We start from the raw sequence: 13,335 nt of genomic DNA, 5'->3' as shown, positions 1-13,335 counted from the left end.
TCTTGAGATAGTTTGCTGAGAATGATGGTTTCCAGCTGCGTCCATGTCCCTACAAAGGACATGAACTCATCCCTTTTATGGCTACATAGTATTCCATGGTGTATATGTGCCACATTTTCTTAATCCAGTCTGTCACTGATGGACATTTGGGTTGATTCCAAGTCTTTGCTATTGTGAATAGTGCCGCAGTAAACATACATGTGTATGTGTCTTTATAGCAGCATGATTTATAATCCTTTGGGTATATACCCAGTAATGGGATGGCTGGGTCATATGGTATTTCTAGTTCTAGATCCTTGAGGAATCACCGTACTGTTTTCCACAATGGTTGAACCAGTTTACAATCCCACCAACAGTGTAAAAGTGTTCCTATTTCTCCACATTCTCTCCAGCACCTGTTGTTTCCTGACTTTTTAATGATTGCCATTCTAACTGGTGTGAGATGGTATCTCATTGTGGTTTTGATTTGCATTTCTCTGATGGCCAGTGATGACGAGCATTTTTTCATGTGTCTGTTGGCTGTATGAATGTCTTCTTTTGAGAACTGTCTGTTCACATCCTTTGCCCACTTTTTGATGGGGTTGTTTTTTTCTTGTAAATTTGTTTGAGTTCTTTGTAGGTTCTGGATATTAGCCCTTTGTCAGATGAGTAGATTGCAAAAAGTTTCTGTAGGTTGCCTGTTCACTCTGATGGTAGTTTCTTTTGCTGTGCAGAACCTCCTTAGTTTAATTAGATCCCATTTGTCAATTATGGCTTTTGTTGCTGTTGCTTTTGGTGTTTTAGACATGAAGTCCTTGCCCATGTCTATGTCCTGAATGGTATTCCCTAGGTTTTCTTCTGGGGTTTTTATGGTATTAGGTCTAACATTTAAGTCTCTAATCCATCTTGAATTAATTTTCATATAAGGAGTAAGGAAAGGATCCAGTTTCAGCTTTCTACTTATGGCTAGTCAATTTTCCCAGCACCATATATTAAATAGGGAATCCTTTCCCCATTTCTTGTTTTTGTCCGGTTTGTCAAAGATCAGATGGCTGTAGATGTGTGGTATTATTTCTGAGGGCTCTGTTGTGTTCCATTGGTCTATATCTCTGTTTTGGTACCAGTACCATGCTGTTTTGGTTACTGTAGCCTTGTAGTACAGCTTGAAGTCAGGTAGCGTGATGCCTCCAGCTTTGTTCTTTTGACTTAGGATTGTCTTGGCAATGCAGGGTCTTTTTTGGTTCCAGATGAACTTTAAAGCAGTTTTTTCCAATTCTGTGAAGAAAGTCATTGGTAGCTTAATGGGAATGGCATTGAATCTATAGATTATCTTGGGCAGTATGGCCATTTTCACAATATTGATTCTTCCTATCCATGAGCATGGAATGTTCTTCCATTTGTTTGTGTCCTCCTTTATTTCACCGAGCAGTGGTTCTTGTATTTCTCCTTGAAGAGGTCCTTTACATCCCTTGTAAGTTGCATTCCTAGGTATTTTATTCTCTTTGAAGCAATTGTGAATGGAAGTTCATTCATGATTTGGTTCTCTGTTTGTTTGTTACTGTTGTGTAAGAATGCTTATGATTTTTGCACATTGATTTTGTATCCTGAGACTTTGCTGAAGTTGCTTATCAGCTTAAAGATTTTGGACTGAGATGATGGGGTTTTCTAAATATACAATCATGTCATCTGCAAAGAGGGACAATTTGACTTCTTCTTTTCCTAACTGAATACCCTTTATTTCTTTCTCTTGCCTGATTGCCCTAGCCGGAACTTCCAACACTATGTTGAATAGGAGTGGTGAGACAGGGCGTCCCTGTCTTGTGCCAGATTTCAAAGGGAATGCTTCCAGTTTTTGCTCATTCAGTATGATATTGGCTGTGGGTTTGTCATAAATAGCTCTTATTATTTTTAGTTACATTCCATCAATATCGAATTTATTGAGAGTTTTAGTATGAAGGGCTGTTGAATTTTGTCAATGGCCTTTTCTGCATCTATTGAGATAGTCATGAGGTTTTTGTCTTTGGTTCTGTTTATATGCTGGATTACATTTATTGATTTGCCTATGTTGAACCATCCTTGCATCCCAGGGATGAAGCCCACTTGATCATGGTGGATAAGCTTTTTGATGTGCTGCTGGATTCAGTTTGCCAGTATTTTATTGAGGATTTTTGCATCGATGTTCATCAGGGATATTGGTCTAAAATTCTCTTTTGTTGTTGTGTCTCTGCCAGGCTTTGGTATCAGGATGATGTTGGCCTCATAAAATGAGTTAGGGAGGATTCCCACAAATTGTTTAATGTTCAAAAAAATGGAAATTACAGGACTAAGAAAATTAAAGTGGATGAAGTGTGACATAAAAGACAAAAACAACCTGCTCTCATAATCTGTCCGTATCTTACCATGTGCTTCTAACGTCTTGTTCCATCATGAATTCCTGGGTCAACTAAGCCTTGGATTTGGTGTCTGCCCAAACTGTAATCCGATTTATTAATTTTCCTGGCTGGCCTCAATGTTTGGCTGGAAATCAAGCTCTCTTCCTACTGTTGTGCATCCATTTCTCTGCTTCTAATGCCAGGCTCCATTTAATATTTATTATATTCAGGAAGTCCAAATGGAGGCAATATAGCAAAGTGTTCAGGAACAGAAGCTCTGATTCAAATGCAATTTTTACCACTTTCTGAAATAGAGACCTTAAACTGGATGGAGTCTTCTTGTGACTTACATTCCTTTCTGTAACATGATGATAGTAGGATAATGTGAGGGGCAAAAAGAAGTAACATATAGCAATAGCTACACATAACAAGTACTCCCAAAAAGGTCATCTTTATTATGCTCAAGTACTTCATTGACTATCTTGCTCTCATATTTTGGAGTTTTCTTATTCTTGTCTGTGTGACTGCTTGCTTGATTTATATTTTACTAACTGATTTGACTTCTAGTTCCTGATCTTTCTTCTTGGCCATCATCTTCTGTTTTACTCTCTGTTCTGCTTTTTGTTCTCATGTTGTATATATTATTGATTCATCCATTTATTCAACAAATGTCTATGGGGTGCCAACTATGTTCTACTCTAGTTATGGCAGTGAATAAAGCAGACAAAAATATCTCCTCTCACAAAACTTAAATTCTATGAACGCATAGAACTGCCCTCATAGAGCTTAAATTTTAGTGGACACTCCATCCATATCTGGAATCATGACAAGACTCTTGATTTCTTCATGGTTACAGATCTGATTTTCTTAGCTAAATTTTAAATTCCATGTATCGGTTGGCTGTTCTCACTGTGCCTTCTAGTCCTGTCTGGTATAAATAAATGACAACAGTTGACCAAGTCTTACCATTGGTTCCAATTCCATAAGTTGCAAACATCAGTGCACAGAAATTAAAACTGGGGCAATGCTGGGTGACCATTTCTCTGATTCTTGAGAGATGTTTATTCAATATTTCACTAGGGTTGAAGCAGATAAAAAGTACTAGAGGTAGCAGACTGCATGAAAAGTCCAAGAAATATTCAGGGGGAAGTTTACCCTGGGATTCTAAACGCTGTGATTTACTTAGATCAAAAGGAGAACTTTTCTGGGCATGCCATTGGTCACAGGGTATTTGGAAATTTCCGCATCATTTGTAGATGTCCTAGAGATATTCTTACACTTCTGACATTGTATTTTTATGTCATTGTTGTCCAGGATCCCAGTAAAAATCCCATTCTGACAAGCGTTTTGTAATTTTATTTTTGGTGATTATATAAAATACAAAAACAAGCTGGATAGAGTATATGTCTGATAAAATACACCAATTCTTGCAAAAATTATGTTTTATTAAGCATCACTTCAACTTGCAGAAAGTGAAAATCCTTTGCTATTATACAGCTATCTAAAAGTTAATTTTCTTTTCCTACCTTGGGTTTTATGTATTTCAATGTTTCGATTTTGAAAAACAACCATAGGTAAATTACACAACTGGCTTTAGAAATGAATAATCATGCATTTTCTACATCAGAGAAATGGGGCCTTAAACATATCTTTGAAGCAAATAGAAGATATTCACTTCGCTACTGATTAATGCTAGATGCCTTTTCAGTACACAAGGGAAGGATTAACAATATGTAGGAACATGTAAATGGGGAAAATCAGTCGCTGGTGCCAAAGGCACCATAATGATTGCCTTCCTATGGAACAGTAATCCCGGTGTTCATCAAATAGAGAACGGGGTTCCTCTTTGGAATATGAAAATCAAGTTTTGTAGCAGTTAAGGGCTATTTTGTGAGAAAACTTCGAGTTGATGGAATGCATGCTCCTGTCATTTGTATCAGAACATTTGTGCTTCAATATAAAGATACTGAACATAGAAACCTACCAAGTGAAACTTCCAAATTCTGAACAGGAAATAGTAGAGTCAGACAATGTTGAGCACTTTTTAGTTGCTTCTGATGTGGACATTATGTGTATTTTCTCTCAAATTTCTTTAACTTTTTGATTAGCTATGTTAGTTTATATGTGGAAATTGTTTTCCAAGTGAATGAAAAGGCTCAAAACCAGTGACTTAATTATACTATATTATCTAATTAAGGTGAAGTACTTTGCAATCCACACATTTGAAATTTATGTACAACAAGAATTAGACTAACGTTCCTCCCTAGTTCCAAGTAGTTCAACAATGAATTTTATTATTTCTTCATGCAGCAAATTAATGCACTACTGGAAAGGTTTAGTCATGTTAGGGTGCATGTCAGTCAGATGACTGTTTAAGATATGACATGTGAATCTCTTGCTCTGTCAATTACATAAATTGTTTTTAAATTATGCTGTAGATCTTCAAACTATCTTGCAAAAAAACAGTAAAAACACTTACTAAGCACCAGAGGCCACAAACTATGGATTATGCAACTTAGCCTTTAGTAAAAGCAGACACACAAAGGTAGTACATCCAATGCTGTTTTCTGTCTCATATAGAATACCATATGAATTTAATCTATTTTGGATATTCCTGTGAAATTTGAGGAACCTGTGTTACATATACACCTATAAATCTATCTTTGAAATGGGAGTCTCAATATTTCATTGCAAGGACATGTGAAATCCTAGAATCTTGGTCTATCTAGCGTCTGAACTTAGGCTAATTCTAGAAATTTTTAGAAGTATTCCATCTAGGCTACCACTGGATGCACAGTCTTGGCACAACTGAAAATGACAAATGCAACATGTAAGAGTGTTTCAAGAACCATCTTTGTTTAGTTAGCGCTCCTGTAGGTCCTATATTTCTAAGCACCACAATTTTAAACTTTTAACTAATAATATAGAAATGCAATTTTTCTTAACACAGAGTGGCCCTTTCATTATTTTGCTAAGTGGTTAAAGCAAAGTGATGGAAGGATTCCTCAGGGTAGTGAACTTTCTGTTTCTTAGTGAAAGATTGACTGGATACAGGCTGCTGACAATGAAGTATAAGAGACTGGCTTCATTGAAAAACAGCAGCTGTAGCCAATAAAGTAGTTTAAAATAGAATAAAACTACTATGTCTACCTTTTCATTGCCTTTGATTTGTCTCAATAAAATTCGCATTTAAACATAGTAGGATTATCTTGCTTTGCTATGCTTCATATAAAAAACACTGTTCCCATACAAAGAAAGTTTAATTTCTTTTCCAACATTTATTTTCATTATACTTTACTACCACTATGTATGTTGGCACTTTGTATAAACATTCATTAGCTATGGTACAAAAAAGTATGTGTGTGGTCAATCTAAATAAAAGGTAAATATTTGTTTCAATAATGCTAGTTGCATTTTCCTTAAATATTTGTCTTTCATATACAGCAACCAGATGTAACCTAGGGTTAGTCTCTTTCCAGTATGCAGAATTTAATTAGACTGTTGCCTTAAAATCTTATTGTCTGTAAAAAGCAATGTACCTTCCAAATTTAAAATATTTAGATTCCATTATCTAGTTTGTTGATTTATATGTGACATAATTCTGCTATTAGAGCCATGTCAAAGTAACCATATGGAGGAGTCATCATATTATTTATGTTAAAGAAAATCAGTCTTTAAAGTGAAGCTATTTAGCCTTCTCTAATAAAGCAAATATTCACTTCTTAGATATAAAAATTGTATGAAAGGAGTAGTAAGTGTTCATAATAGTATAATACTCATCTATTAGAACATAGCCAATGAATGTATAATAATGACAAAGCAGACCAGTACTGACAGGTTTTACAAGATCAAACTGTGTAACTGTAGAATAACTGACGGAAGAAAAAATATTCAGTTCACTTGGTTATGTATTAGCATTATTTAAATTGTATTATTTAATCTTCATTTTAATTTTAAAAATTGTATCAGGGAAGTCACTTTTCTATAAGTTACCTAAACATATTTTACCGTATTATGAATGTTAAACTGATTCTAAATCCACTAGGATAAAATAAAGACATGTAAATTACATACAGCAAATATAAATTTTGGAGTAACTTATGAATTTAGGTTGTATTTTCAGGTATTAATTGATGCTTTCACTGCAGGAGAAGGGGAGAGATGAAAGGGTATGAAAATAATGAGTTATTTAGTTTGGCTCTACATGACTGAAATTCACTAAAGGTAATTGACAACTTCTTTGTCATGCCCAGCCTGGATCTCAAATCAGTTAGTGTAAATCGTCCCATGTGGTGAAGTTTATCTATTTATAACACACTTAAATCTGGGAAATCCACAGCTACACAGCATTAACAGCAGGTCAACAGAGAAGTACATCTGAAATTCAAAATAAACAGAAAAAGACCAGTCAATCTTAGGCTTGTTAAGTACATTTTTATTGATTGTATTTTCTTCCTTCAGCATGAATCAAAAGGACAAAAACTGGTCCTGTGGCTTTTACTCTTTCATTATCCCAGACAAGAAAGAAAGGATAGTATAGAAAACAGGAACATAAAATAGCTGTTTCTGCAAAAATGATCACTTTCCTCATAGCTTCATAATTTACTCCAGGTCCATAAGGGCCTCAGTTCCTGTGATCACAATGATGGATGACTCCACTTCAGCTACAAGAGGCAAAGATGCTGCAAAGTATCACTCTGCAGGATACACAATAGAACCAATGAACCAGCAGGACTGAATGACAAGCAGGGGTGCCAAGGGGAATTCTCTTCAGTGGAAGAGTAGATAGTCATTCTCTGGAATTATTGAAAATGCAGCTTGTAAATATTGCTCCCATTGTGGACACATGCATGTGCAGCTTGACAGAAATGGGCAATGCTGGCACAGAAGAATGCAAAAATATTTTCCACTTCAGTGCCCGTATTTCTCACATGGCCATATTTTGCATTAAACACAGCTCTAGCTCGATGCCCAGTGGATTGTTGAGAATGTAAGTATACATATTTATATAGCTGGGACTACAGGTGCACACTACCATGCCTGGCTAATTTTTGTATTTTCAGTAGAGACAGGGTTTCATCATGTTGGCCAGGCTGGTCTTGATCTCCTGACCTCAGGTGATCTGCCAGCTTTGGCCTCCCAAAGTGCTGGGATTACAGGCATGAGCAACTTCACCCAGCCTATAGTATGATATTTCTAAATAGCTACTCTGAGAATATGAACCATTCTCCGGAACAAAATTGATTTTATTTCCATGAATATACATTTTATTTATCTTTGAAGAAAGTCCTATAATGTACACAAGGGATATATTTAGCCCATAATGAATATTCATGAGAATGCAGGTTATTAATAAACTTACAGTTGTTTGCTTTATACTTCTGAATTATTTTTATATATACTTTTCAAAATATAAGCACTTTTTAAAGGCATTTTTCTACTTTGAATTAGGAAAAATGTTTTAAGATAAAATTATTTTTATCAATTTAGTATCAATTAAAAATAAATATATCAAATAGGATACATATACATCACCTTCCCAAGCCCCTGATACACAGCAGGCATTTAAAAAGTGGAAAAAAAAGGCCGGGCGCGGTGGCTCAAGCCTGTAATCCCAGCACTTTGGGAGGCCGAGACGGGCGGATCACGAGGTCAGGAGATCGAGACCATCCTGGCTAACACAATGAAACCCCGTCTCCACTAAAAATACAAAAAAATTAGCCGGGCGTGGTGGCGGCGCCTGTAGTCCCAGCTACTCGGGAGGCTGAGGCAGGAGAATGGCGGGAACCCGGGAGGCGGAGCTTGCAGTGAGCCGAGATCGCGCCACTGCACTCCAGCCTGGGCGACAGAGCGAGACTCCGCCTCAAAAAAAAAAAAAAAAAAAAGTGGAAAAAAAAGTTGTTGTAAAATAAAAATATACATGGATATTACATTATTGTATCATTATTATTAATTTTATCCGTTCAGGAAGGGCCAAAATATTATATGAACATCTTCACAGAGACTCACAAATGCTTTTCACTCCAGCTGCAAAGAGTCAAAGTTTGAAAGGAAACTTGTTTTATGTGGTATTTTAATTTAGTTTAACATATTTGATATTTTTTAATTACACATTTTAAAAATTCAAATTACCTAGGGGCTATGACATATACAAAACTGTGGGAAAATAACATTTATGTTTTTCTTTCCTTGAGAGCATAGGTCTTCCTTCCTCCCACATTTTATTATACATCACATATACACATATGTAAATATATATATCAATGTATAGCATCTAATTGAGTATTGAACATGAGATGGTACTGAGATTTAGCAGGGTCAGAACAACATTAGAAGCAAAATCAGAAATGATCAGGATAACACTTAAGTCATATCTGTTTAACTTTATTCCCATATTCTTGCCATTCAAAATGTTGGACAGGTGAATGGTTGAGTAAACTGTGGTATATCCATATGATGAAATACTACCCAGAAATAAAGAATATACTTTTGACACATGCAATCACTTGCATAGATCGGAAGGGCATTGTGCTTAGTGAAAAAAGCCAATATCAAAAGGACACATAGTATATTACTTCATGTATATAACTTTAATAAAATATACATATAGAAAACAGATTAGTTATTTCCAGAGGTTAGTGATTGTAGAGGAATGTGAGATGAATATGACTATAAAATGTGAGGAAGACACTTTTAGTGATGGAAGAGTTCTGTAACTCAATTGTAATAATGGTCACATTAATGAACACATGATAAAATTGACATAGACCTATGTATTCACATTGTACCAATGCCAATGCCTGGTCTTGATATTGTACTACATTATACAAGATGTAACTCTTGGAAGAAACTGTGTAGAATGGTACATGAGACCTTTGTATTTGAAACTTCCTATGGATCTGTGATCTTTTCAAAATAAAAAGCTAAAAAATGCTAAATGTTCGATAAATAAAATAGTAACTACCTTTCATCCAATTCTTACCGTATAAAAATGCTTCACATACATTAACTCATATAATTCAATCTATAGCAGGATCATATTGATGCCATTATTATTCCTAATTTATAGCCTAGTAGCTTGTTCAAGGTCACATAGTTAATAGGAGGAAGGGTTATGATTTTAATCCAATAACCAGCTCCAGAGGATGTGCTCTCAATCGACACATCACAGCGTTTCTCAAAAATAATTCCGGACGGAAGGAAAGAAGGGAGAGAAGGAAGGGAGGGAGGGAGGGAGGGAGGGAGGGAGGGAGGGAGGAAGATACAATAGCCTGTATATTTACTCAAAGTGAAGACATCATAAAACCCTTTTAACAAACACAGCCTGAGTTTTCAAATTCCCTCTCCATTCAACTTCCTTGACTATAGAGTCCTAATCAGGGTTAAGGGAAGGAGAATCAAACTAAAGATCATAATGCTGCATGTATGTGGCATTGCATTGCTGGAGTTCTCTGAGTAAACCTTTCTAGAGATGGACATTTTGCACTCTATTGGAAAAGTTATCTTAGTTATAATGTTTCTGAAGATGCATTTGCCATAATGAAAGTAAGCGGTCACATGCAATTTGATAGACACCAGCACAACTGACAGGAAAAACTTGGTGAAGTTGAAGGAACTGCCTTTGTTGTATCTAATATTCTGTCACCCCAGATCTATCTTCTTAAATCTCCACATTACTTAGCCTAACCCCATTTTTTTCTATTTTCTAGAAGAACCCACCACATTGATCAGGTGGATTTATTCACATTTTTTCCAAAAATGCTAGGTACATTCCTTCCTACATCCATCAGTGAGTTATAGTCCGTGTTCCCCATGGATGAACTATGTTCACCAGTTATGACTCTTAGGGGGAACTTCACAAAAGATCGTCAGTGGCATCTATTGGTACCTGTTGGACATTACCTAAAAATTTAGCAACCAACAGATGCTATTCTTATACCTGTTGGTCATGCCCAGGTAGTTACATGTAAAATAATTACACAGAGTTTGAAAATTTCAAGATGTTTGCCCACCTGTATAGTGCCCTTCACTCTCCTCTCCAGCTCTCCAAATATTATCCATAATTCAAAGACCAGTTCAGTCCTACAGGCATATTCCCAGAATAACTTCCCTGAAAATATTGCTTAAATTAATGAAGAACATCTATGGGCAATGCATCTTCAGTAAGATCTAGTGGAAAAAAAGAAACGAAGAAATTTCAATACAATGTGATGAAGATTTTAAATTATTTCTCTCTGGCGAATTTCCATTGCTTGTTTGAACATTCAGGAGAATAGTACTCCTTTCCCATTAAATGTATAAATAAATGTAAGAATGAAGGTTGGCCCTCCCTCCAAATTCATTAAACATTAAATTTTTTAAAGTAAAAGATATGAGGGCTGTAAAAAAATTAAAATTTGTAATTACTTCCAATATAGAAAATAATTGAAATAGATAAAAACACAACCAAATAGAAATGGATATTGCTGAAAATCACTTTTTTTTTTTTTTTTTTTTTTTTTGAGACAGAGTCTCGCTCTGTGGCCCAGGCTGGAGTGCAGTGGCGCAATCTCCACTCACTGCAAGCTCCGCCTCCCGGGTTCACGACATTCTCCTGCCTCAGCCTCCCGAGTAGCTGGGACCACAGGCGCCCGCCACCTCGCCCGGCTAGTTTTTTGTATTTTTAGTAGAGACGGGGTTTCACCGTGTTCGCCAGGATGTTCTCGATCTCCTGACCCTGTGATCCGCCCGTCTCGGCCTCCCCAAGTGCTGGGATTACAGGCGTGAGCCACCGCGCCCAGCCTAAAAATCACCTTCTTAATTAAATTAGTATCAAAAGTGAAATTACTGTTCTATCCATATTGGTGACATTACTTCTTAAATTATTCAAATGAAAATATATTCTACGACCGGGCGCGGTGGCTCACGCCTGTAATCCCAGCACTTTGGGAGGCCGAGGCGGGCGCATCACAGGGTGAGGAGATCGAGAACATCCTGGCGAACACGGTGAAACCCCGTCTCTACTAAAACTGCAAAAAAATTAGCCGGGGGTGATGGCGGCGCCTGTAGCCCCAGCTACTCGGGAGGCTGAGGCAGGAGAATGGTGTGAACCCGGGAAAGTGGAGGTTGCAGTGAGCCGATATCGCGCCACTGCACTCCAGCCTGGGTGACAGAGCCAGACTTTGTCTCAAAAAAAATAAAAATAAAAATAAAAAGAACATATATTCTACCTGTGAGTTCAGGAAAAATTGACCATAAAGGAATGGTATCATACACAAACAAATATAGCTCACAGTTTTCGCCTAGCAATGAAGTGTTTACAGAACAAGTTACAGATTATTCTGCAATACAAAACAATTCTAAAGTGTTTTTAATCTTAAAATTCAAATTAGAAGTGAAATGATGTTCTTATTTCAGCAATGAATACAGAAGTGAAATGACTTGATTTTTCTGACGACTGTATTTTTCAGTGTTCATCTGGGTTTAATACTTTAAAGATTCCCTTTTATTCCTTAACTAATATTCTGTTTGTGAATGTAAACACCTTTTTCAGTTCCACTTATTCTGCAGAAGGACCCTTCCACATCAAGGATTAACACAATATGCATCATGGGTTCAAAAAGTTCAATTTGCAGCTCTCCTTAGCAAATCATGAGAACCATCTGGACTGACTGATGTGGAGATTGAAAGTAACTGATCCTGCAATTGAGAAGCTTTTTGAAACATGAAATTAAACAAGATGATATTAAGCATTCTGAAGTTCATCAGAGTGGCACATCAAATGTGTTACTAGCTGTTCATTTTCTTATGAAAACCCTTGACTAGCAGAATGGAACAGAAACAGAAGGTAAAATAGCGAGCTATTGATGCAGTGATCAAAGACACACAGCTGGTTTACTTTGTTATAATAAGCATTTTATGTGGTACATGAAGACTTTGATCCCTTGATAAATGTCATTTGTAGGTGAGCAATTATTAATAGGATTGTAAGACTTAATATGCAAGGATAACCATTAATACAAGTAGACTCTTGTAAAGTGAATTAGCAATCATTTTACTTATGAATAAACACATACTATTTCAGGTCATTTTCTTATTGTTTCTTGAAAAAAGTATTTTATAAGTCCAGTTAAATGTTATCTAATTTTCGCATCATATTTCATGGTTAACAAGGCTTATTTTCTTTCTTTTCTGATTTTAAAAGCTGAATTTCACTGGGGATATATCTTTTGTTTAAGGCTGGGTAACTGATAACCTAAGCCAAGACCCAAAGTTTGTTATTTTCTGTATTTCCAGCACACAATATTTTCCATCATGGTATATAACATCTTGCTAAAGAAGCAATGTTTTTTTAGCAAGACAATTGAAAAGCATGAACATTGGTTTACTAGAAAGATTTTTATTGTTCCATATTATTTACAACTATTTGCTTATTTCCATGTATAAAATGGTATTGATTCAATAGACTTCTTCCACATTTGCATGATATTCAGCTATACCACTAACTCAGGCACTATCCATATGACTCCAGAATTAAAGCAATATCTGACAAGAGGGTCCAGTGTGACCTCCCAACTGAATTAGAAGATAGGCATTTTGTGATTTGAGGAAGACATCCTGTGAATTTACAAATGTCCAGGAAGTGATACAAAAGAAAAACAAAAGACTTCAGTCTAGTTAAAAGTAGTGCCACTATTTGTTGAAATGCAGAAAGCTGTAATAAGTATCATTCCGAAATCTGGGGATAAGGTACAGAAAATGGCATCTCCCAATATAATCTTGGACATATTTGTCATTAAGGAACACAATGAAATATGACAAATTGTACAGCAACTTTTAAAAATTGCTAATAACACCTTCCTTTCTTGTTCAGATGATGCTCTGAGACATTGCCATTTATTTTGACTGCCTCTTTTTAAACAAACTTCCACTTAGGAACTTTAAAACCATCTATAAACCAATAGTCACAAAATAAGTGGGGAACTCAGTGTCTAAGCATTGTTGT

At 36.1% G+C, this 13,335-nt stretch overlaps 1 long non-coding RNA gene across 28 annotated transcripts in view; it reads left to right on the top strand.

Annotated features, from left to right (window-relative positions):
- The window catches only part of LOC139358577 (uncharacterized), a 102,809-nt gene extending 90,722 nt beyond the window's left edge, over window positions 1-12,087 (top strand). For 22 of the 28 annotated variants that reach the window (XR_011613765.1, XR_011613762.1, XR_011613747.1 and 19 more), the window contains one exon: window positions 6,963-7,727. This is a non-coding gene — a long non-coding RNA (uncharacterized lncRNA). The other 6 variants (XR_011613754.1, XR_011613752.1, XR_011613740.1 and 3 more) reach the window with 3 other exon arrangements.
- The last annotated feature ends 1,248 nt before the right edge of the window (window positions 12,088-13,335 follow it).

This window comes from Macaca nemestrina, chromosome 15, assembly GCF_043159975.1.
Source record: "Macaca nemestrina isolate mMacNem1 chromosome 15, mMacNem.hap1, whole genome shotgun sequence".
In the NCBI taxonomy this organism is placed as follows: Eukaryota; Metazoa; Chordata; class Mammalia; order Primates; family Cercopithecidae; genus Macaca; species Macaca nemestrina.
This window is presented reverse-complemented; position numbering and strand designations above follow the sequence as displayed.